The 19,692-nt window shown below is 42.0% G+C and overlaps 71 pseudogenes; all 71 read right to left on the reverse strand.

The window, feature by feature from the left end:
* Positions 1 to 61: 61 nt before the first annotated feature.
* LOC142727094 (5S ribosomal RNA) lies at positions 62 to 180 on the reverse strand (annotated as a pseudogene).
* Positions 181 to 247: 67 nt separating this feature from the next.
* LOC142727388 (5S ribosomal RNA) lies at positions 248 to 366 on the reverse strand (annotated as a pseudogene).
* A 67-nt stretch (positions 367 to 433) lies between these two features.
* LOC142727672 (5S ribosomal RNA) lies at positions 434 to 552 on the reverse strand (annotated as a pseudogene).
* Positions 553 to 805: 253 nt separating this feature from the next.
* Positions 806 to 924, reverse strand: LOC142727140 (5S ribosomal RNA; annotated as a pseudogene).
* Positions 925 to 994: 70 nt separating this feature from the next.
* On the reverse strand, positions 995 to 1,113 carry LOC142727205 (5S ribosomal RNA; annotated as a pseudogene).
* Positions 1,114 to 1,366: 253 nt separating this feature from the next.
* On the reverse strand, positions 1,367 to 1,485 carry LOC142727389 (5S ribosomal RNA; annotated as a pseudogene).
* A 67-nt stretch (positions 1,486 to 1,552) lies between these two features.
* Positions 1,553 to 1,671, reverse strand: LOC142727362 (5S ribosomal RNA; annotated as a pseudogene).
* A 253-nt stretch (positions 1,672 to 1,924) lies between these two features.
* Positions 1,925 to 2,043, reverse strand: LOC142727191 (5S ribosomal RNA; annotated as a pseudogene).
* A 67-nt stretch (positions 2,044 to 2,110) lies between these two features.
* Positions 2,111 to 2,229, reverse strand: LOC142727298 (5S ribosomal RNA; annotated as a pseudogene).
* A 67-nt stretch (positions 2,230 to 2,296) lies between these two features.
* On the reverse strand, positions 2,297 to 2,415 carry LOC142727152 (5S ribosomal RNA; annotated as a pseudogene).
* Positions 2,416 to 2,482: 67 nt separating this feature from the next.
* On the reverse strand, positions 2,483 to 2,601 carry LOC142727160 (5S ribosomal RNA; annotated as a pseudogene).
* Positions 2,602 to 2,668: 67 nt separating this feature from the next.
* Positions 2,669 to 2,787, reverse strand: LOC142727550 (5S ribosomal RNA; annotated as a pseudogene).
* A 67-nt stretch (positions 2,788 to 2,854) lies between these two features.
* On the reverse strand, positions 2,855 to 2,973 carry LOC142727406 (5S ribosomal RNA; annotated as a pseudogene).
* A 253-nt stretch (positions 2,974 to 3,226) lies between these two features.
* LOC142727647 (5S ribosomal RNA) lies at positions 3,227 to 3,345 on the reverse strand (annotated as a pseudogene).
* Positions 3,346 to 3,598: 253 nt separating this feature from the next.
* LOC142727655 (5S ribosomal RNA) lies at positions 3,599 to 3,717 on the reverse strand (annotated as a pseudogene).
* A 67-nt stretch (positions 3,718 to 3,784) lies between these two features.
* On the reverse strand, positions 3,785 to 3,903 carry LOC142727223 (5S ribosomal RNA; annotated as a pseudogene).
* A 253-nt stretch (positions 3,904 to 4,156) lies between these two features.
* On the reverse strand, positions 4,157 to 4,275 carry LOC142727161 (5S ribosomal RNA; annotated as a pseudogene).
* Positions 4,276 to 4,346: 71 nt separating this feature from the next.
* LOC142727562 (5S ribosomal RNA) lies at positions 4,347 to 4,465 on the reverse strand (annotated as a pseudogene).
* A 66-nt stretch (positions 4,466 to 4,531) lies between these two features.
* LOC142727407 (5S ribosomal RNA) lies at positions 4,532 to 4,650 on the reverse strand (annotated as a pseudogene).
* A 67-nt stretch (positions 4,651 to 4,717) lies between these two features.
* On the reverse strand, positions 4,718 to 4,836 carry LOC142727644 (5S ribosomal RNA; annotated as a pseudogene).
* A 443-nt stretch (positions 4,837 to 5,279) lies between these two features.
* LOC142727022 (5S ribosomal RNA) lies at positions 5,280 to 5,398 on the reverse strand (annotated as a pseudogene).
* Positions 5,399 to 5,465: 67 nt separating this feature from the next.
* On the reverse strand, positions 5,466 to 5,584 carry LOC142727037 (5S ribosomal RNA; annotated as a pseudogene).
* Positions 5,585 to 5,651: 67 nt separating this feature from the next.
* On the reverse strand, positions 5,652 to 5,770 carry LOC142727498 (5S ribosomal RNA; annotated as a pseudogene).
* A 67-nt stretch (positions 5,771 to 5,837) lies between these two features.
* On the reverse strand, positions 5,838 to 5,956 carry LOC142727496 (5S ribosomal RNA; annotated as a pseudogene).
* Positions 5,957 to 6,210: 254 nt separating this feature from the next.
* Positions 6,211 to 6,328, reverse strand: LOC142727099 (5S ribosomal RNA; annotated as a pseudogene).
* A 67-nt stretch (positions 6,329 to 6,395) lies between these two features.
* On the reverse strand, positions 6,396 to 6,514 carry LOC142727572 (5S ribosomal RNA; annotated as a pseudogene).
* Positions 6,515 to 6,581: 67 nt separating this feature from the next.
* On the reverse strand, positions 6,582 to 6,700 carry LOC142727162 (5S ribosomal RNA; annotated as a pseudogene).
* Positions 6,701 to 6,767: 67 nt separating this feature from the next.
* Positions 6,768 to 6,886, reverse strand: LOC142727412 (5S ribosomal RNA; annotated as a pseudogene).
* Positions 6,887 to 6,953: 67 nt separating this feature from the next.
* Positions 6,954 to 7,072, reverse strand: LOC142727095 (5S ribosomal RNA; annotated as a pseudogene).
* A 67-nt stretch (positions 7,073 to 7,139) lies between these two features.
* On the reverse strand, positions 7,140 to 7,258 carry LOC142727390 (5S ribosomal RNA; annotated as a pseudogene).
* A 67-nt stretch (positions 7,259 to 7,325) lies between these two features.
* LOC142727603 (5S ribosomal RNA) lies at positions 7,326 to 7,444 on the reverse strand (annotated as a pseudogene).
* A 629-nt stretch (positions 7,445 to 8,073) lies between these two features.
* On the reverse strand, positions 8,074 to 8,192 carry LOC142727023 (5S ribosomal RNA; annotated as a pseudogene).
* A 67-nt stretch (positions 8,193 to 8,259) lies between these two features.
* Positions 8,260 to 8,378, reverse strand: LOC142727039 (5S ribosomal RNA; annotated as a pseudogene).
* A 253-nt stretch (positions 8,379 to 8,631) lies between these two features.
* On the reverse strand, positions 8,632 to 8,750 carry LOC142727397 (5S ribosomal RNA; annotated as a pseudogene).
* A 66-nt stretch (positions 8,751 to 8,816) lies between these two features.
* LOC142727163 (5S ribosomal RNA) lies at positions 8,817 to 8,935 on the reverse strand (annotated as a pseudogene).
* A 70-nt stretch (positions 8,936 to 9,005) lies between these two features.
* LOC142727308 (5S ribosomal RNA) lies at positions 9,006 to 9,124 on the reverse strand (annotated as a pseudogene).
* Positions 9,125 to 9,191: 67 nt separating this feature from the next.
* On the reverse strand, positions 9,192 to 9,310 carry LOC142727346 (5S ribosomal RNA; annotated as a pseudogene).
* Positions 9,311 to 9,377: 67 nt separating this feature from the next.
* On the reverse strand, positions 9,378 to 9,496 carry LOC142727164 (5S ribosomal RNA; annotated as a pseudogene).
* A 70-nt stretch (positions 9,497 to 9,566) lies between these two features.
* Positions 9,567 to 9,685, reverse strand: LOC142727309 (5S ribosomal RNA; annotated as a pseudogene).
* Positions 9,686 to 9,752: 67 nt separating this feature from the next.
* LOC142727347 (5S ribosomal RNA) lies at positions 9,753 to 9,871 on the reverse strand (annotated as a pseudogene).
* A 67-nt stretch (positions 9,872 to 9,938) lies between these two features.
* On the reverse strand, positions 9,939 to 10,057 carry LOC142727398 (5S ribosomal RNA; annotated as a pseudogene).
* Positions 10,058 to 10,124: 67 nt separating this feature from the next.
* LOC142727165 (5S ribosomal RNA) lies at positions 10,125 to 10,243 on the reverse strand (annotated as a pseudogene).
* A 70-nt stretch (positions 10,244 to 10,313) lies between these two features.
* LOC142727607 (5S ribosomal RNA) lies at positions 10,314 to 10,432 on the reverse strand (annotated as a pseudogene).
* A 67-nt stretch (positions 10,433 to 10,499) lies between these two features.
* Positions 10,500 to 10,618, reverse strand: LOC142727349 (5S ribosomal RNA; annotated as a pseudogene).
* Positions 10,619 to 11,061: 443 nt separating this feature from the next.
* On the reverse strand, positions 11,062 to 11,180 carry LOC142727024 (5S ribosomal RNA; annotated as a pseudogene).
* A 67-nt stretch (positions 11,181 to 11,247) lies between these two features.
* LOC142727040 (5S ribosomal RNA) lies at positions 11,248 to 11,366 on the reverse strand (annotated as a pseudogene).
* Positions 11,367 to 11,433: 67 nt separating this feature from the next.
* On the reverse strand, positions 11,434 to 11,552 carry LOC142727499 (5S ribosomal RNA; annotated as a pseudogene).
* A 440-nt stretch (positions 11,553 to 11,992) lies between these two features.
* Positions 11,993 to 12,110, reverse strand: LOC142727100 (5S ribosomal RNA; annotated as a pseudogene).
* A 67-nt stretch (positions 12,111 to 12,177) lies between these two features.
* On the reverse strand, positions 12,178 to 12,296 carry LOC142727573 (5S ribosomal RNA; annotated as a pseudogene).
* Positions 12,297 to 12,363: 67 nt separating this feature from the next.
* Positions 12,364 to 12,482, reverse strand: LOC142727166 (5S ribosomal RNA; annotated as a pseudogene).
* Positions 12,483 to 12,549: 67 nt separating this feature from the next.
* LOC142727413 (5S ribosomal RNA) lies at positions 12,550 to 12,668 on the reverse strand (annotated as a pseudogene).
* Positions 12,669 to 12,735: 67 nt separating this feature from the next.
* On the reverse strand, positions 12,736 to 12,854 carry LOC142727096 (5S ribosomal RNA; annotated as a pseudogene).
* Positions 12,855 to 12,921: 67 nt separating this feature from the next.
* On the reverse strand, positions 12,922 to 13,040 carry LOC142727332 (5S ribosomal RNA; annotated as a pseudogene).
* Positions 13,041 to 13,107: 67 nt separating this feature from the next.
* On the reverse strand, positions 13,108 to 13,226 carry LOC142727604 (5S ribosomal RNA; annotated as a pseudogene).
* A 253-nt stretch (positions 13,227 to 13,479) lies between these two features.
* Positions 13,480 to 13,598, reverse strand: LOC142727399 (5S ribosomal RNA; annotated as a pseudogene).
* A 67-nt stretch (positions 13,599 to 13,665) lies between these two features.
* Positions 13,666 to 13,784, reverse strand: LOC142727167 (5S ribosomal RNA; annotated as a pseudogene).
* A 70-nt stretch (positions 13,785 to 13,854) lies between these two features.
* LOC142727310 (5S ribosomal RNA) lies at positions 13,855 to 13,973 on the reverse strand (annotated as a pseudogene).
* Positions 13,974 to 14,040: 67 nt separating this feature from the next.
* On the reverse strand, positions 14,041 to 14,159 carry LOC142727350 (5S ribosomal RNA; annotated as a pseudogene).
* A 67-nt stretch (positions 14,160 to 14,226) lies between these two features.
* Positions 14,227 to 14,345, reverse strand: LOC142727400 (5S ribosomal RNA; annotated as a pseudogene).
* A 67-nt stretch (positions 14,346 to 14,412) lies between these two features.
* LOC142727168 (5S ribosomal RNA) lies at positions 14,413 to 14,531 on the reverse strand (annotated as a pseudogene).
* Positions 14,532 to 14,601: 70 nt separating this feature from the next.
* LOC142727311 (5S ribosomal RNA) lies at positions 14,602 to 14,720 on the reverse strand (annotated as a pseudogene).
* A 67-nt stretch (positions 14,721 to 14,787) lies between these two features.
* Positions 14,788 to 14,906, reverse strand: LOC142727351 (5S ribosomal RNA; annotated as a pseudogene).
* Positions 14,907 to 15,349: 443 nt separating this feature from the next.
* Positions 15,350 to 15,468, reverse strand: LOC142727460 (5S ribosomal RNA; annotated as a pseudogene).
* Positions 15,469 to 15,535: 67 nt separating this feature from the next.
* LOC142727401 (5S ribosomal RNA) lies at positions 15,536 to 15,654 on the reverse strand (annotated as a pseudogene).
* Positions 15,655 to 15,721: 67 nt separating this feature from the next.
* On the reverse strand, positions 15,722 to 15,840 carry LOC142727169 (5S ribosomal RNA; annotated as a pseudogene).
* Positions 15,841 to 15,910: 70 nt separating this feature from the next.
* Positions 15,911 to 16,029, reverse strand: LOC142727312 (5S ribosomal RNA; annotated as a pseudogene).
* A 67-nt stretch (positions 16,030 to 16,096) lies between these two features.
* On the reverse strand, positions 16,097 to 16,215 carry LOC142727352 (5S ribosomal RNA; annotated as a pseudogene).
* Positions 16,216 to 17,589: 1,374 nt separating this feature from the next.
* On the reverse strand, positions 17,590 to 17,707 carry LOC142727101 (5S ribosomal RNA; annotated as a pseudogene).
* Positions 17,708 to 17,961: 254 nt separating this feature from the next.
* On the reverse strand, positions 17,962 to 18,078 carry LOC142727041 (5S ribosomal RNA; annotated as a pseudogene).
* Positions 18,079 to 18,519: 441 nt separating this feature from the next.
* Positions 18,520 to 18,636, reverse strand: LOC142727134 (5S ribosomal RNA; annotated as a pseudogene).
* A 627-nt stretch (positions 18,637 to 19,263) lies between these two features.
* On the reverse strand, positions 19,264 to 19,380 carry LOC142727042 (5S ribosomal RNA; annotated as a pseudogene).
* Positions 19,381 to 19,692: the final 312 nt, after the last annotated feature.

Below are 19,692 nucleotides of genomic sequence, written 5' to 3' on the forward strand. Positions count from 1 at the left end.
TGCTTTAATCCATAGTCCTTTTTAATCGATTATGAAACAAAATCTAAACGACATAAAAAAAAGTCAACCGCACCACGGATTCCCAGACAGTCTCCCACACTGGTACTAGCGAGGGCTTAAGCTGTGTAACTTCTGCGATCTGCCGAGAGCAGGGACATTCAGCTTAGAATGGCCATTGACATTAAATGCTTTAATCCATAGTCCTTTTTAATCGATTGTGAAACAAAATCTAAACGACATAATTAAAATTCAACCGCACCACGGATTCCCAGACAGTCTCCCACACTGGTACTAGCGAGGCCTTAAGCTGTGTAACTTCTGCGATCTGACGAGAGCAGGCACATTCAGCTTAGAATGGCCATTGACGTAAAAAGCTTTAATCCATAGTCCTATTTAATCTATTGTGAAACAAAATCTAAACGACATAATAAAAAGTCAACCGCACCACGGATTCCCAGACAGTCTCCCACACTGGTACTAGCGAGGCGCTAAGCTGTGTAACTTCTGCGATCTAACGAGAGCAGGCACATTCAGCTTAGAATGGCCATTGACATTAAATGCTTTAATCCATAGTCCTTTTTAATCGATTGTGAAACAAAATCTAAACGACATAATAAAAATTCAACCGCACCACGGATTCCCAGACAGTCTCCCACACTGGTACTAGCGAGGCCTTAAGCTTTGTAACTTCTGCGTTCTGACCAGAGCAGGCACATTCAGCTTAGAATGGCCATTGACGTTAAATGCTTTAATCCATAGTCCTATTTAATCTATTGTGAAACAAAATCTAAACGACATAATAAAAAGTCAACCGCACCACGGATTCCCAGACAGTCTCCCACACTGGTACTAGCGAGGCCTTAAGCTGTGTAACTTCTGCGATCTGACGAGAGCAGGCACATTCAGCTTAGAATGGCCATTGACATCAAAAAATGCTTTAATCCATAGTCCTTTTTAATCGATTGTGAAACAAAATCTAAACGACATAATAAAAAGTCAACCGCACCACTGATTCCCAGACAGTCTCCCACACTGGTACTAGCGAGGCCTTAAGCTGTGTAACTTCTGCGATCTGACGAGAGCAGGTACATTCAGCTTAGAATGGCCATTGACATTAAATGCTTTAATCCATAGTCCTTTTTAATCGATTGTGAAACAAAATCTAAACGACATAATAAAAAGTCAACCGCACCACGGATTCCCAGACAGTCTCCCACACTGATACTAGCGAGGCCTTAAGCTGTGCAACTTCTGCGATCTGACGAGAGAAGGGACATTCAGCTTAGAATGGCCATTGACATTAAATGCTTTAATTCATAGTCCTTTTTAATCGATTGTGAAACAAAATCTAAACGACATAATAAAAATTCAACCGCACCACGGATTCCCAGACAGTCTCCCACACTGGTACTAGCGAGGCCTTAAGCTGTGTAACTTCTGCGATCTGACGAGAGCAGGCACATTCAGCTTAGAATGGCCATTGACATTAAAAGCCTTAATCCATAGTCCTATTTAATCTATTGTGAAACAAAATCTAAACAACATAATAAAAAGTCAACCGCACCACGGATTCCCAGACAGTCTCCCACACTGGTACTAGCGAGGCCTTAAGCTGTGTAACTTCTGCGATCTGACGAGAGCAGGGACACTCAGCTTAGAATGGCCATTGACATGAAAGGCTTTAATCCATAGTCCTTTTTAATCGATTGTGAAACAAAATCTAAACGACATAATAAAAATTCAACCGCACCACGGATTCCCAGACAGTCTCCCACACTGGTACTAGCGAGGGCTTAAGCTGTGTAACTTCTGCGTTCTGACCAGAGCAGGCACATTCAGCTTAGAATGGCCATTGACGTTAAATGCTTTAATCCATAGTCCTATTTAATCTATTGTGAAACAAAATCTAAACGACATAATAAAAAGTCAACCGCACCACGGATTCCCAGACAGTCTCCCACACTGGTACTAGCGAGGCCTTAAGCTGTGTAACTTCTGCGATCTGACGAGAGCAGGTACATTCAGCTTAGAATCGCCATTGACATTAAATGCTTTAATCCATAGTACTTTTTAATCGATTGTGAAACAAAATCTAAACGACATAATAAAAAGGCAACCGCACCACGGATTCCCAGACAGTCTCCCACACTGGTACTAGCGAGGCCTTAAGCTGTGTAACTTCTGCGATCTGACGAGAGCAGGCACATTCAGCTTAGAATGGCCATTGACATTAAATGCTTTAATCCATAGTACTTTTTAATCGATTGTGAAACAAAATCTAAACGACATAATAAAAAGTCAACCGCACCACGGATTCCCAGACAGTCTCCCACACTGGTACTAGCGAGGCCTTAAGCTGTGTAACTTCTGCGATCTGACGAGAGCAGGCACATTCAGCTTAGAATGGCCATTGACATTAAATGCTTTAATCCATAGTCATTTTTAATCGATTGTGAAACAAAATCTAAACGACATAATAAAAAGTCAACCGCACCACGGATTCCCAGACAGTCTCCCACACTGGTACTAGCGAGGCCTTAAGCTGTGTAACTTCTGCGATCTGACGAGAGCAGGCACATTCAGCTTAGAATGGCCATTGACATTAAATGCTTTAATCCATAGTCCTTTTTAATCGATTGTGAAACAAAATCTAAACAACATAATAAGAAGTCAACCGCACCACGGATTCCCAGACAGTCTCCCACACTGGTACTAGCGAGGCCTTAAGCTGTGCAACTTCTGCGATCTGACGAGAGCAGGGACATTCAGCTTAGAATGGCCATTGACATTAAATGCTTTAATCCATAGTCCTTTTTAATCGATTGTGAAACAAAATCTAAATGACATAATAAAAATTCAACTGCACCACGGATTCCCAGACAGTCTCCCACACTGGTACTAGCGAGGCCTTAAGCTGTGTAACTTCTGCGATCTGACGAGAGCAGGCACATTCAGCTTAGAATGGCCATTGACGTTAAATGCTTTAATCCATAGTCCTATTTAATCTATTGTGAAACAAAATCTAAACGACATAATAAAAAGTCAAGTGCACCACGGATTCCCAGACAGTCTCCCACACTAGTACTAGCGAGGCGTTAAGCTGTGTAACTTCTGCGATCTAACGAGAGCAGGCACATTCAGCTTAGAATGGCCATTGGCATTAAATGCTTTAATCCATAGTCCTTTTTAATCGATTGTGAAACAAAATCTAAACGACATAATAAAAAATAAACCGCACCACGGATTCCCAGACAGTCTCCCACACTGGTACTAGCGAGGCCTTAAGCTGTGTAACTCCTGCGATCTGACGAGAGCAGGCACATTCAGCTTAGAATGGCCATTGACATTAAAAGCCTTAATCCATAGTCCTATTTAATCTATTGTGAAACAAAATCTAAACGACATAATAAAAAGTCAACCACACCACGGATTCCCAGACAGTCTCCCACACTGATACTAGCGAGGCCTTAAGCTGTGCAACTTCTGCGATCTGACGAGAGAAGGGACATTCAGCTTAGAATGGCCATTGCCATTAAATGCTTTAATCCATAGTCCTTTTTAATCGATTGTGAAACAAAATCTAAACGACATAATAAAAATTCAACCGCACCACGGATTCCCAGACAGTCTCCCACACTGGTAATAGCGAGGCCTTAAGCTGTGTAACTTCTGCGATCTGACGAGAGCAGGCACATTCAGCTTAGAATGGCCATTGACATTAAAAGCCTTAATCCATAGTCCTATTTAATCTATTGTGAAACAAAATCTAAACAACATAATAAAAAGTCAACCGCACCACGGATTCCCAGACAGTCTCCCACACTGGTACTAGCGAGGCCTTAAGCTGTGTAACTTCTGCGATCTGACGAGAGCAGGGACATTCAGCTTAGAATGGCCATTGACATTAAAGGCTTTAATCCATAGTCCTTTTTAATCGATTGTGAAACAAAATCTAAACGACATAATAAAAATTCAACCGCACCACGGATTCCCAGACAGTCTCCCACACTGGTACTAGCGAGGGCTTAAGCTGTGTAACTTCTGCGTTCTGACCAGAGCAGGCACATTCAGCTTAGAATGGCCATTGACGTTAAATGCATTAATCCATAGTCCTATTTAATCTATTGTGAAACATAATCTAAACGACATAATAAAAAGTCAACCGCACCACGGATTCCCAGACAGTCTCCCACACTGGTACTAGCGAGGCCTTAAGCTGTGTAACTTCTGCGATCTGACGAGAGCAGGCACATTCAGCTTAGAATGGCCATTGACATAAAAAAAATGCTTTAATCCATAGTCCTTTTTAATCGATTGTGAAACAAAATCTAAACGACATAATAAAAAGTCAACCGCACCACAGATTCCCAGACAGTCTCCCACACTGGTACTAGCGAGGCCTTAAGCTGTGTAACTTCTGCAATCTGACGAGAGCAGGGACATTCAGCTTAGAATGGCCATTGACATTAAATGCTTTAATCCATAGTCCTTTTTAATCGATGTGAAACAAAATCTAAACGACATAATAAAAATTCAACTGCACCACGGATTCCCAGACAGTCTCCCACACTGGTACTAGCGAGGCCTTAAGCTGTGTAACTTCTGCGATCTGACGAGAGCAGGCACATTCAGCTTAGAATGGCCATTGACATTAAATGCTTTAATCCATAGTCCTTTTTAATCGGTTGTGAAACAAAATCTAAACGACATAATAAAAAGTAAACCGCACCACGGATTCCCAGACAGTCTCCCACACTGGTACTAGCGAGGCCTTAAGCCGTGTAACTTCTGCGATCTGACGAGAGCACGCACATTCAGCTTAGAATGGCCATTGACATTAAATGCTTTAATCCATAGTCCTTTTTAATCGATTGTGAAACAAAATCTAAACGACATAATAAAAAGGCAAACGCACCACGGATTCCCAGACAGTCTCCCACACTGGTACTAGCGAGGCCTTAAGCTGTGTATCTTCTGTGATCTGACGAGAGCAGGCACATTCAGCTTAGAATGGCCATTGATTGACGTTAAATGCTTTAATCCATAGTCCTATTTAATCTATTGTGAAACAAAATCTAAACGACATAATAAAAAGTCAACCGCACAACGGATTCCCAGACAGTCTCCCACACTGGTACTAGCGAGGCCTTAAGCTGTGTAACTTCTGCGTTATGACGAGAGCAGGCACATTCAGCTTAGAATGGCCATTGATGTTAAATGCTTTAATCCATAGTCCTATTTAATCTATTGTGAGACAAAATCTAAACGACATAATAAAAAGTCAACCGCACCACGGATTCCCAGACAGTCTCCCACACTGGTACTAGCGAGGCCCTAAGCTGTGTAAGTTCTGCGATTTGACGAGAGCAGGCACATTCAGCTTAGAATGGCCATTGACATTAAATGCTTTAATCCATAGTCCTTTTTAATCGATTGTGAAACAAAATCTAAACGACATAATAAAAAGGCAACCGCACCACGGATTCCCAGACAGTCTCCCACACTGGTACTAGCGAGGCGTTAAGCTGTGTAACTTCTGCGATCTAACGAGAGCAGGCACATTCAGCTTAGAATGGCCATTGACATTACATGCTTTAATCCATAGTCCTTTTTAATCGATTGTGAAACAAAATCTAAACGACATAATAAAAAGTCAACCGCACCACGGATTCCCAGAAAATCTCCCACACTGGTACTAGCGAGGCCTTAAGCTGTGTAACTTCTGCGATCTGACGAAAGCAGGCACATTCAGCTTAGAATGGCCATTGACATTAAAAGCTTTAATCCATAGTCCTTTTTAATCGATTGTGAAACAAAATCTAAACGACATAATAAAAATTCAACCGCACCACAGATTCCCAGACAGTCTCCCACACTGGTACTAGCGAGGCCTTAAGCTGTGTAACTTCTGCGATCTGACGAGAGCAGGCACATTCAGCTTAGAATGGCCATTGACGTTAAATGCTTTAATCCATAGTCCTATTTAATCTATTGTGAAACAAAATCTAAACGACATAATAAAATATCAACCGCACCACGGATTCCCAGACAGTCTCCCACACTGTTACTAGCGAGGCGTTAAGCTGTGTAACTTCTGCGATCTACCGAGAGCAGGCACATTCAGCTTAGAATGGCCATTGACATTAAATGCTTTAATCCATAGTCCTTTTTAATCGATTGTGAAACAAAATCTAAACAACATAATAAAAAGGCAAACGCACCACGGATTCCCAGACAGTCTCCCACACTGGTACTAGCGAGGCCTTAAGCTGTGTAACTTCTGCGATCTGACGAAAGCAGGCACATTCAGCTTAGAATGGCCATTGACATTAAATGCTTTAATCCATAGTCCTTTTTAATCGATTGTGAAACAAAATCTAAACGACATAATAAAAAGTCAACCGCACCACGGATTCCCAGACAGTCTCCCACACTGGTACTAGCGAGGCCTTAAGCTGTGTAACTTCTGCGATCTGACGAGAGAAGGCACATTCAGCTTAGAATGGCCATTGACGTTAAATGCTTTAATCCATAGTCCTATTTAATCTATTGTGAAACAAAATCTAAACGACATAATAAAAAGTCAACCGCACCACGGATTCCCAGACAGTCTCCCACACTGGTACTAGCGAGGCCTTAAGCTGTGTAACTTCTGCGATCTGACGAGAGCAGGCACATTCAGCTTAGAATGGCCATTGACGTTAAATGCTTTAATCCATAGTCCTATTTAATCTATTGTGAAACAAAATCTAAACGACATAATAAAAAGTCAACCGCACCACGGATTCCCAGACAGTCTCCCACACTGGTACTAGCGAGGCCTTAAGCTGTGTAACTTCTGCGATCTAACGAGAGCAGGCACATTCAGCTTAGAATGGCCATTGGCATTAAATGCTTTAATCCATAGTCCTTTTTAATCGATTGTGAAACAAAATCTAAACGACATAAAAAAAAGTCAACCGCACCACGGATTCCCAGACAGTCTCCCACACTGGTACTAGCGAGGGCTTAAGCTGTGTAACTTCTGCGATCTGCCGAGAGCAGGGACATTCAGCTTAGAATGGCCATTGACATTAAATGCTTTAATCCATAGTCCTTTTTAATCGATTGTGAAACAAAATCTAAACGACATAATTAAAATTCAACCGCACCACGGATTCCCAGACAGTCTCCCACACTGGTACTAGCGAGGCCTTAAGCTGTGTAACTTCTGCGATCTGACGAGAGCAGGCACATTCAGCTTAGAATGGCCATTGACGTAAAAAGCTTTAATCCATAGTCCTATTTAATCTATTGTGAAACAAAATCTAAACGACATAATAAAAAGTCAACCGCACCACGGATTCCCAGACAGTCTCCCACACTGGTACTAGCGAGGCGTTAAGCTGTGTAACTTCTGCGATCTAACGAGAGCAGGCACATTCAGCTTAGAATGGCCATTGACATTAAATGCTTTAATCCATAGTCCTTTTTAATCGATTGTGAAACAAAATCTAAACGACATAATAAAAATTCACCCGCACCACGGATTCCCAGACAGTCTCCCACACTGGTACTAGCGAGGCCTTAAGCTTTGTAACTTCTGCGTTCTGACCAGAGCAGGCACATTCAGCTTAGAATGGCCATTGACGTTAAATGCTTTAATCCATAGTCCTATTTAATCTATTGTGAAACAAAATCTAAACGACATAATAAAAAGGCAAACGCACCACGGATTCCCAGACAGTCTCCCACACTGGTACTAGCGAGGCCTTAAGCTGTGTATCTTCTGTGATCTGACGAGAGCAGGCACATTCAGCTTAGAATGGCCATTGATTGACGTTAAATGCTTTAATCCATAGTCCTATTTAATCTATTGTGAAACAAAATCTAAACGACATAATAAAAAGTCAACCGCACAACGGATTCCCAGACAGTCTCCCACACTGGTACTAGCGAGGCCTTAAGCTGTGTAACTTCTGCGTTATGACGAGAGCAGGCACATTCAGCTTAGAATGGCCATTGATGTTATATGCTTTAATCCATAGTCCTATTTAATCTATTGTGAGACAAAATCTAAACGACATAATAAAAAGTCAACCGCACCACGGATTCCCAGACAGTCTCCCACACTGGTACTAGCGAGGCCCTAAGCTGTGTAAGTTCTGCGATTTGACGAGAGCAGGCACATTCAGCTTAGAATGGCCATTGACATTAAATGCTTTAATCCATAGTCCTTTTTAATCGATTGTGAAACAAAATCTAAACGACATAATAAAAAGGCAACCGCACCACGGATTCCCAGACAGTCTCCCACACTGGTACTAGCGAGGCGTTAAGCTGTGTAACTTCTGCGATCTAACGAGAGCAGGCACATTCAGCTTAGAATGGCCATTGACATTAAATGCTTTAATCCATAGTCCTTTTTAATCGATTGTGAAACAAAATCTAAACGACATAATAAAAATTCAACCGCACCACGGATTCCCAGACAGTCTCCCACACTGGTACTAGCGAGGCCTTAAGCTTTGTAACTTCTGCGTTCTGACCAGAGCAGGCACATTCAGCTTAGAATGGCCATTGACGTTAAATGCTTTAATCCATAGTCCTATTTAATCTATTGTGAAACAAAATCTAAACGACATAATAAAAAGTCAACCGCACCACGGATTCCCAGACAGTCTCCCACACTGGTACTAGCGAGGCCTTAAGCTGTGTAACTTCTGCGATCTGACGAGAGCAGGCACATTTAGCTTAGAATGGCCATTGACATTAAATGCTTTAATCCATAGTACTTTTTAATCGATTGTGAAACAAAATCTAAACGACATAATAAAAGTCAACCGCACCACGGATTCCCAGACAGTCTCCCACACTGGTACTAGCGAGGCCTTAAGCTGTGTAACTTCTGCGATCTGACGAGAGCAGGCACATTCAGCTTAGAATGGCCATTGACATCAAAAAATGCTTTAATCCATAGTCCTTTTTAATCGATTGTGAAACAAAATCTAAACGACATAATAAAAAGTCAACCGCACCACTGATTCCCAGACAGTCTCCCACACTGGTACTAGCGAGGCCTTAAGCTGTGTAACTTCTGCGATCTGACGAGAGCAGGCACATTCAGCTTAGAATGGCCATTGACGTTAAATGCTTTAATCCATAGTCCTATTTAATCTATTGTGAAACAAAATCTAAACGACATAATAAAAAGTCAACCGCACCACGGATTCCCAGACAGTCTCCCACACTGGTACTAGCGAGGCCTTAAGCTGTGTAAGTTCTGCGATCTGACGAGAGCAGGCACATTCAGCTTAGAATGGCCATTGACATTAAATGCTTTAATCCATAGTCCTTTTTAATCGATTGTGAAACAAAATCTAAACGACATAATAAAAAGTCAACCGCACCACGGATTCCCAGACAGTCTCCCACACTGGTACTAGCGAGGCCTTAAGCTGTGTAACTTCTGCGATCTGACGAGAGCAGGCACATTCAGCTTAGAATGGCCATTGACATCAAAAAATGCTTTAATCCATAGTCCTTTTTAATCGATTGTGAAACAAAATCTAAACGACATAATAAAAAGTCAACCGCACCACTGATTCCCAGACAGTCTCCCACACTGGTACTAGCGAGGCCTTAAGCTGTGTAACTTCTGCGATCTGACGAGAGCAGGCACATTCAGCTTAGAATGGCCATTGACGTTAAATGCTTTAATCCATAGTCCTATTTAATCTATTGTGAAACAAAATCTAAACGACATAATAAAAAGTCAACCGCACCACGGATTCCCAGACAGTCTCCCACACTGGTACTAGCGAGGCCTTAAGCTGTGTAAGTTCTGCGATCTGACGAGAGCAGGCACATTCAGCTTAGAATGGCCATTGACATTAAATGCTTTAATCCATAGTCCTTTTTAATCGATTGTGAAACAAAATCTAAACGACATAATAAAAAGTCAACCGCACCACGGATTCCCAGACAGTCTCCCACACTGGTACTAGCGAGGCCTTAAGCTGTGTAACTTCTGCGATCTGACGAGAGCAGGCACATTTAGCTTAGAATGGCCATTGACATTAAATGCTTTAATCCATAGTACTTTTTAATCGATTGTGAAACAAAATCTAAACGACATAATAAAAAGTCAACCGCACCACGGATTCCCAGACAGTCTCCCACACTGGTACTAGCGAGGCCTTAAGCTGTGTAACTTCTGCGATCTGACGAGAGCAGGCACATTCAGCTTAGAATGGCCATTGACATCAAAAAATGCTTTAATCCATAGTCCTTTTTAATCGATTGTGAAACAAAATCTAAACGACATAATAAAAAGTCAACCGCACCACTGATTCCCAGACAGTCTCCCACACTGGTAATAGCGAGGCCTTAAGCTGTGTAACTTCTGCGATCTGACGAGAGCAGGCACATTCAGCTTAGAATGGCCATTGACGTTAAATGCTTTAATCCATAGTCCTATTTAATCTATTGTGAAACAAAATCTAAACGACATAATAAAAAGTCAACCGCACCACGGATTCCCAGACAGTCTCCCACACTGGTACTAGCGAGGCCTTAAGCTGTGTAAGTTCTGCGATCTGACGAGAGCAGGCACATTCAGCTTAGAATGGCCATTGACATTAAATGCTTTAATCCATAGTCCTTTTTAATCGATTGTGAAACAAAATCTAAACGACATAATAAAAAGGCAAACGCACCACGGATTCCCAGACAGTCTCCCACACTGGTACTAGCGAGGCCTTAAGCTGTGTATCTTCTGTGATCTGACGAGAGCAGGCACATTCAGCTTAGAATGGCCATTGATTGACGTTAAATGCTTTAATCCATAGTCCTATTTAATCTATTGTGAAACAAAATCTAAACGACATAATAAAAAGTCAACCGCACAACGGATTCCCAGACAGTCTCCCACACTGGTACTAGCGAGGCCTTAAGCTGTGTAACTTCTGCGTTATGACGAGAGCAGGCACATTCAGCTTAGAATGGCCATTGATGTTAAATGCTTTAATCCATAGTCCTATTTAATCTATTGTGAGACAAAATCTAAACGACATAATAAAAAGTCAACCGCACCACGGATTCCCAGACAGTCTCCCACACTGGTACTAGCGAGGCCCTAAGCTGTGTAAGTTCTGCGATTTGACGAGAGCAGGCACATTCAGCTTAGAATGGCCATTGACATTAAATGCTTTAATCCATAGTCCTTTTTAATCGATTGTGAAACAAAATCTAAACGACATAATAAAAAGGCAACCGCACCACGGATTCCCAGACAGTCTCCCACACTGGTACTAGCGAGGCGTTAAGCTGTGTAACTTCTGCGATCTAACGAGAGCAGGCACATTCAGCTTAGAATGGCCATTGACATTACATGCTTTAATCCATAGTCCTTTTTAATCGATTGTGAAACAAAATCTAAACGACATAATAAAAAGTCAACCGCACCACGGATTCCCAGAAAATCTCCCACACTGGTACTAGCGAGGCCTTAAGCTGTGTAACTTCTGCGATCTGACGAAAGCAGGCACATTCAGCTTAGAATGGCCATTGACATTAAAAGCTTTAATCCATAGTCCTTTTTAATCGATTGTGAAACAAAATCTAAACGACATAATAAAAAGTCAACCGCACAACGGATTCCCAGACAGTCTCCCACACTGGTACTAGCGAGGCCTTAAGCTGTGTAACTTCTGCGTTATGACGAGAGCAGGCACATTCAGCTTAGAATGGCCATTGATGTTAAATGCTTTAATCCATAGTCCTATTTAATCTATTGTGAAACAAAATCTAAACGACATAATAAAATATCAACCGCACCACGGATTCCCAGACAGTCTCCCACACTGTTACTAGCGAGGCGTTAAGCTGTGTAACTTCTGCGATCTACCGAGAGCAGGCACATTCAGCTTAGAATGGCCATTGACATTAAATGCTTTAATCCATAGTCCTTTTTAATCGATTGTGAAACAAAATCTAAACAACATAATAAAAAGGCAAACGCACCACGGATTCCCAGACAGTCTCCCACACTGGTACTAGCGAGGCCTTAAGCTGTGTAACTTCTGCGATCTGACGAAAGCAGGCACATTCAGCTTAGAATGGCCATTGACATTAAATGCTTTAATCCATAGTCCTTTTTAATCGATTGTGAAACAAAATCTAAACGACATAATAAAAAGTCAACCGCACCACGGATTCCCAGACAGTCTCCCACACTGGTACTAGCGAGGCCTTAAGCTGTGTAACTTCTGCGATCTGACGAGAGAAGGCACATTCAGCTTAGAATGGCCATTGACGTTAAATGCTTTAATCCATAGTCCTATTTAATCTATTGTGAAACAAAATCTAAACGACATAATAAAAAGTCAACCGCACCACGGATTCCCAGACAGTCTCCCACACTGGTACTAGCGAGGCCTTAAGCTGTGTAACTTCTGCGATCTGACGAGAGCAGGCACATTCAGCTTAGAATGGCCATTGACGTTAAATGCTTTAATCCATAGTCCTATTTAATCTATTGTGAAACAAAATCTAAACGACATAATAAAAAGTCAACCGCACCACGGATTCCCAGACAGTCTCCCACACTGGTACTAGCGAGGCCTTAAGCTGTGTAACTTCTGCGATCTAACGAGAGCAGGCACATTCAGCTTAGAATGGCCATTGGCATTAAATGCTTTAATCCATAGTCCTTTTTAATCGATTGTGAAACAAAATCTAAACGACATAAAAAAAAGTCAACCGCACCACGGATTCCCAGACAGTCTCCCACACTGGTACTAGCGAGGGCTTAAGCTGTGTAACTTCTGCGATCTGCCGAGAGCAGGGACATTCAGCTTAGAATGGCCATTGACATTAAATGCTTTAATCCATAGTCCTTTTTAATCGATTGTGAAACAAAATCTAAACGACATAATTAAAATTCAACCGCACCACGGATTCCCAGACAGTCTCCCACACTGGTACTAGCGAGGCCTTAAGCTGTGTAACTTCTGCGATCGGACGAGAGCAGGCACATTCAGCTTAGAATGGCCATTGACGTAAAAAGCTTTAATCCATAGTCCTATTTAATCTATTGTGAAACAAAATCTAAACGACATAATAAAAAGTCAACCGCACCACGGATTCCCAGACAGTCTCCCACACTGGTACTAGCGAGGCGTTAAGCTGTGTAACTTCTGCGATCTAACGAGAGCAGGCACATTCAGCTTAGAATGGCCATTGACATTAAATGCTTTAATCCATAGTCCTTTTTAATCGATTGTGAAACAAAATCTAAACGACATAATAAAAATTCGACCGCACCACGGATTCCCAGACAGTCTCCCACACTGGTACTAGCGAGGCCTTAAGCTTTGTAACTTCTGCGTTCTGACCAGAGCAGGCACATTCAGCTTAGAATGGCCATTGACGTTAAATGCTTTAATCCATAGTCCTATTTAATCTATTGTGAAACAAAATCTAAACGACATAATAAAAAGTCAACCGCACCACGGATTCCCAGACAGTCTCCCACACTGGTACTAGCGAGGCCTTAAGCTGTGTAACTTCTGCGATCTGACGAGAGCAGGCACATTTAGCTTAGAATGGCCATTGACATTAAATGCTTTAATCCATAGTACTTTTTAATCGATTGTGAAACAAAATCTAAACGACATAATAAAAAGTCAACCGCACCACGGATTCCCAGACAGTCTCCCACACTGGTACTAGCGAGGCCTTAAGCTGTGTAACTTCTGCGATCTGACGAGAGCAGGCACATTCAGCTTAGAATGGCCATTGACATCAAAAAATGCTTTAATCCATAGTCCTTTTTAATCGATTGTGAAACAAAATCTAAACGACATAATAAAAAGTCAACCGCACCACTGATTCCCAGACAGTCTCCCACACTGGTACTAGCGAGGCCTTAAGCTGTGTAACTTCTGCGATCTGACGAGAGCAGGCACATTCAGCTTAGAATGGCCATTGACGTTAAATGCTTTAATCCATAGTCCTATTTAATCTATTGTGAAACAAAATCTAAACGACATAATAAAAAGTCAACCGCACCACGGATTCCCAGACAGTCTCCCACACTGGTACTAGCGAGGCCTTAAGCTGTGTAAGTTCTGCGATCTGACGAGAGCAGGCACATTCAGCTTAGAATGGCCATTGACATTAAATGCTTTAATCCATAGTCCTTTTTAATCGATTGTGAAACAAAATCTAAACGACATAATAAAAAGTCAACCGCACCACGGATTCCCAGACAGTCTCCCACACTGGTACTAGCGAGGCCTTAAGCTGTGTAACTTCTGCGATCTGACGAGAGCAGGCACATTTAGCTTAGAATGGCCATTGACATTAAATGCTTTAATCCATAGTACTTTTTAATCGATTGTGAAACAAAATCTAAACGACATAATAAAAAGTCAACCGCACCACGGATTCCCAGACAGTCTCCCACACTGGTACTAGCGAGGCCTTAAGCTGTGTAACTTCTGCGATCTGACGAGAGCAGGCACATTCAGCTTAGAATGGCCATTGACATCAAAAAATGCTTTAATCCATAGTCCTTTTTAATCGATTGTGAAACAAAATCTAAACGACATAATAAAAAGTCAACCGCACCACTGATTCCCAGACAGTCTCCCACACTGGTACTAGCGAGGCCTTAAGCTGTGTAACTTCTGCGATCTGACGAGAGCAGGCACATTCAGCTTAGAATGGCCATTGACGTTAAATGCTTTAATCCATAGTCCTATTTAATCTATTGTGAAACAAAATCTAAACGACATAATAAAAAGTCAACCGCACCACGGATTCCCAGACAGTCTCCCACACTGGTACTAGCGAGGCCTTAAGCTGTGTAAGTTCTGCGATCTGACGAGAGCAGGCACATTCAGCTTAGAATGGCCATTGACATTAAATGCTTTAATCCATAGTCCTTTTTAATCGATTGTGAAACAAAATCTAAACGACATAATAAAAAGGCAAACGCACCACGGATTCCCAGACAGTCTCCCACACTGGTACTAGCGAGGCCTTAAGCTGTGTATCTTCTGTGATCTGACGAGAGCAGGCACATTCAGCTTAGAATGGCCATTGATTGACGTTAAATGCTTTAATCCATAGTCCTATTTAATCTATTGTGAAACAAAATCTAAACGACATAATAAAAAGTCAACCGCACAACGGATTCCCAGACAGTCTCCCACACTGGTACTAGCGAGGCCTTAAGCTGTGTAACTTCTGCGTTATGACGAGAGCAGGCACATTCAGCTTAGAATGGCCATTGATGTTAAATGCTTTAATCCATAGTCCTATTTAATCTATTGTGAGACAAAATCTAAACGACATAATAAAAAGTCAACCGCACCACGGATTCCCAGACAGTCTCCCACACTGGTACTAGCGAGGCCCTAAGCTGTGTAAGTTCTGCGATCTGACGAGAGCAGGCACATTCAGCTTAGAATGGCCATTGACATTAAATGCTTTAATCCATAGTACTTTTTAATCGATTGTGAAACAAAATCTAAACGACATAATAAAAAGTCAACCGCACCACGGATTCCCAGACAGTCTCCCACACTGGTACTAGCGAGGCCTTAAGCTGTGTAACTTCTGCGATCTGACGAGAGCAGGCACATTTAGCTTAGAATGGCCATTGACATTAAATGCTTTAATCCATAGTACTTTTTAATCGATTGTGAAACAAAATCTAAACGACATAATAAAAAGTCAACCGCACCACGGATTCCCAGACAGTCTCCCACACTGGTACTAGCGAGGCCTTAAGCTGTGTAACTTCTGCGATCTGACGAGAGCAGGCACATTCAGCTTAGAATGGCCATTGACATCAAAAAATGCTTTAATCCATAGTCCTTTTTAATCGATTGTGAAACAAAATCTAAACGACATAATAAAAAGTCAACCGCACCACTGATTCCCAGACAGTCTCCCACACTGGTACTAGCGAGGCCTTAAGCTGTGTAACTTCTGCGATCTGACGAGAGCAGGCACATTCAGCTTAGAATGGCCATTGACGTTAAATGCTTTAATCCATAGTCCTATTTAATCTATTGTGAAACAAAATCTAAACGACATAATAAAAAGTCAACCGCACCACGGATTCCCAGACAGTCTCCCACACTGGTACTAGCGAGGCCTTAAGCTGTGTAAGTTCTGCGATCTGACGAGAGCAGGCACATTCAGCTTAGAATGGCCATTGACATTAAATGCTTTAATCCATAGTCCTTTTTAATCGATTGTGAAACAAAATCTAAACGACATAATAAAAAGGCAAACGCACCACGGATTCCCAGACAGTCTCCCACACTGGTACTAGCGAGGCCTTAAGCTGTGTATCTTCTGTGATCTGACGAGAGCAGGCACATTCAGCTTAGAATGGCCATTGATTGACGTTAAATGCTTTAATCCATAGTCCTATTTAATCTATTGTGAAACAAAATCTAAACGACATAATAAAAAGTCAACCGCACAACGGATTCCCAGACAGTCTCCCACACTGGTACTAGCGAGGCCTTAAGCTGTGTAACTTCTGCGTTATGACGAGAGCAGGCACATTCAGCTTAGAATGGCCATTGATGTTAAATGCTTTAATCCATAGTCCTATTTAATCTATTGTGAGACAAAATCTAAACGACATAATAAAAAGTCAACCGCACCACGGATTCCCAGACAGTCTCCCACACTGGTACTAGCGAGGCCCTAAGCTGTGTAAGTTCTGCGATTTGACGAGAGCAGGCACATTCAGCTTAGAATGGCCATTGACATTAAATGCTTTAATCCATAGTCCTTTTTAATCGATTGTGAAACAAAATCTAAACGACATAATAAAAAGGCAACCGCACCACGGATTCCCAGACAGTCTCCCACACTGGTACTAGCGAGGCGTTAAGCTGTGTAACTTCTGCGATCTAACGAGAGCAGGCACATTCAGCTTAGAATGGCCATTGACATTACATGCTTTAATCCATAGTCCTTTTTAATCGATTGTGAAACAAAATCTAAACGACATAATAAAAAGTCAACCGCACCACGGATTCCCAGAAAATCTCCCACACTGGTACTAGCGAGGCCTTAAGCTGTGTAACTTCTGCGATCTGACGAAAGCAGGCACATTCAGCTTAGAATGGCCATTGACATTAAAAGCTTTAATCCATAGTCCTTTTTAATCGATTGTGAAACAAAATCTAAACGATATAATAAAAATTCAACCGCACCACGGATTCCCAGACAGTCTCCCACACTGGTACTAGCGAGGCCTTAAGCTGTGTAACTTCTGCGATCTGACGAGAGCAGGCACATTCATCTTAGAATGGCCATTGACGTTAAATGCTTTAATCCATAGTCCTATTTAATCTATTGTGAAACAAAATCTAAACGACATAATAAAATATCAACCGCACCACGGATTCCCAGACAGTCTCCCACACTGTTACTAGCGAGGCGTTAAGCTGTGTAACTTCTGCGATCTACCGAGAGCAGGCACATTCAGCTTAGAATGGCCATTGACATTAAATGCTTTAATCCATAGTCCTTTTTAATCGATTGTGAAACAAAATCTAAACAACATAATAAAAAGGCAAACGCACCACGGATTCCCAGACAGTCTCCCACACTGGTACTAGCGAGGCCTTAAGCTGTGTAACTTCTGCGATCTGACGAAAGCAGGCACATTCAGCTTAGAATGGCCATTGACATTAAATGCTTTAATCCATAGTCCTTTTTAATCGATTGTGAAACAAAATCTAAACGACATAATAAAAAGTCAACCGCACCACGGATTCCCAGACAGTCTCCCACACTGGTACTAGCGAGGCCTTAAGCTGTGTAACTTCTGCGATCTGACGAGAGAAGGCACATTCAGCTTAGAATGGCCATTGACGTTAAATGCTTTAATCCATAGTCCTATTTAATCTATTGTGAAACAAAATCTAAACGACATAATAAAAAGTCAACCGCACCACGGATTCCCAGACAGTCTCCCACACTGGTACTAGCGAGGCCTTAAGCTGTGTAACTTCTGCGATCTGACGAGAGCAGGCACATTCAGCTTAGAATGGCCATTGACGTTAAATGCTTTAATCCATAGTCCTATTTAATCTATTGTGAAACAAAATCTAAACGACATAATAAAAAGTCAACCGCACCACGGATTCCCAGACAGTCTCCCACACTGGTACTAGCGAGGCCTTAAGCTGTGTAACTTCTGCGATCTAACGAGAGCAGGCACATTCAGCTTAGAATGGCCATTGGCATTAAATGCTTTAATCCATAGTCCTTTTTAATCGATTGTGAAACAAAATCTAAACGACATAAAAAAAAGTCAACCGCACCACGGATTCCCAGACAGTCTCCCACACTGGTACTAGCGAGGGCTTAAGCTGTGTAACTTCTGCGATCTGCCGAGAGCAGGGACATTCAGCTTAGAATGGCCATTGACATTAAATGCTTTAATCCATAGTCCTTTTTAATCGATTGTGAAACAAAATCTAAACGACATAATTAAAATTCAACCGCACCACGGATTCCCAGACAGTCTCCCACACTGGTACTAGCGAGGCCTTAAGCTGTGTAACTTCTGCGATCTGACGAGAGCAGGCACATTCAGCTTAGAATGGCCATTGACGTAAAAAGCTTTAATCCATAGTCCTATTTAATCTATTGTGAAACAAAATCTAAACGACATAATAAAAAGTCAACCGCACCACGGATTCCCAGACAGTCTCCCACACTGGTACTAGCGAGGCGTTAAGCTGTGTAACTTCTGCGATCTAACGAGAGCAGGCACATTCAGCTTAGAATGGCCATTGACATTAAATGCTTTAATCCATAGTCCTTTTTAATCGATTGTGAAACAAAATCTAAACGACATAATAAAAATTCAACCGCACCACGGATTCCCAGACAGTCTCCCACACTGGTACTAGCGAGGCCTTAAGCTTTGTAACTTCTGCGTTCTGACCAGAGCAGGCACATTCAGCTTAGAATGGCCATTGACGTTAAATGCTTTAATCCATAGTCCTATTTAATCTATTGTGAAACAAAATCTAAACGACATAATAAAAAGTCAACCGCACCACGGATTCCCAGACAGTCTCCCACACTGGTACTAGCGAGGCCTTAAGCTGTGTAACTTCTGCGATCTGACGAGAGCAGGCACATTTAGCTTAGAATGGCCATTGACATTAAATGCTTTAATCCATAGTACTTTTTAATCGATTGTGAAACAAAATCTAAACGACATAATAAAAAGTCAACCGCACCACGGATTCCCAGACAGTCTCCCACACTGGTACTAGCGAGGCCTTAAGCTGTGTAACTTCTGCGATCTGACGAGAGCAGGCACATTCAGCTTAGAATGGCCATTGACATCAAAAAATGCTTTAATCCATAGTCCTTTTTAATCGATTGTGAAACAAAATCTAAACGACATAATAAAAAGTCAACCGCACCACTGATTCCCAGACAGTCTCCCACACTGGTACTAGCGAGGCCTTAAGCTGTGTAACTTCTGCGATCTGACGAGAGCAGGCACATTCAGCTTAGAATGGCCATTGACATTAAATGCTTTAATCCATAGTCCTTTTTAATCGATTGTGAAACAAAATCTAAACGACATAATAAAAAGTCAACCGCACCACGGATTCCCAGACAGTCTCCCACACTGATACTAGCGAGGCC

This window comes from Rhinoderma darwinii, unplaced genomic scaffold (assembly GCF_050947455.1).
Source record: "Rhinoderma darwinii isolate aRhiDar2 unplaced genomic scaffold, aRhiDar2.hap1 Scaffold_647, whole genome shotgun sequence".
NCBI classification, from domain to species: Eukaryota; Metazoa; Chordata; class Amphibia; order Anura; family Rhinodermatidae; genus Rhinoderma; species Rhinoderma darwinii.